Below are 1,102 nucleotides of genomic sequence, written 5' to 3' on the forward strand. Positions count from 1 at the left end.
TGACCATTTGAAAATCAAAAAATACAAATTTCACAAAAGTTCTTGATGTTCACACAAGATCAAGAAACCAGGTCATGTTCTTTATAACTGAAAATAAACAAAAAACAAACAAACCAAAATGTAAATAAAATCTTTTTTTAGTTTCTGCCTTATTGATTTGTTAATTTTTTTTCCCACATCATTAACTTTTCTGCTTGAATAGTTTTTTTTCTCAGAGCTCACACTGTCTTTTTACAGTGTTTTGGTTCAGGTTTATCTGTTTTTAGCCGAGCCTGTGGTGCTCTTCCTCCTGTCGACCACTGAAAAAGAGGTGTTGCAGGTCATCCCTCTCAGGTCCCTGTAAACATGTCTGTTACTGTTTTCATATTCCTTGTACGTGTGAGTACGATACGATACGATACTGCCATCTGTCATGTTCATGTGTAATAGATCATTTTGGGGAAAAAACGGCTTTGTTGTGGAGACAAGAAATAAACATTTCCTTTACCATTTTGACATGTGTCCATGTGTCTGTCAGTCTGTGCTCAGCTAAATCACTGCTGTAACTGAGCGTTAACAGCACAGATGCAGTGGGAGTACAGTGGAACCTCGAGATACGAGCGTCCCGACCAATGAGCAAGTCTTCAAGCAAATTACTGCTTCGAGATACGAGTAAAGATTTGAGATACAGACACAGACGCTAGGTGGCCGGAGCACTTCACTTGTTCGTCGACTTAGGGCAGGCATACACTGTACGATTTTTGAAAATCTTGTCGTTGATACCATCACACACTGTATGAGTGACAAAGCTCACGATTTATGTACTCACACTAGTGATGGGAAGGACGACTCTTTTTATTGATTCGAATCTTTGACTCTCGAACAGTAAAATGAACGAGTCGTGAACGAATCTTGAACTAATCATTTCATTCGTTTTACAGCAGGTGGCGCTTTAGCCCTATTGTGGGCGTTGTAAAGAAGGCTGCGGTTCTCCGACACTAAATAAGGCAACATGGTTTGCTTCCGCTGACAAAGTCTACAAAGTACACAAAATGCCATAAGTAATTAAAACCATGTGAAAAGCTAAGAAATAAAAACACACCACAATGTGAAGATGAATGAG

This window comes from Cynoglossus semilaevis, chromosome Z (genome assembly GCF_000523025.1).
Source record: "Cynoglossus semilaevis isolate Cse_v1.0 chromosome Z, Cse_v1.0, whole genome shotgun sequence".
NCBI lineage: Eukaryota > Metazoa > Chordata > Actinopteri > Pleuronectiformes > Cynoglossidae > Cynoglossus > Cynoglossus semilaevis.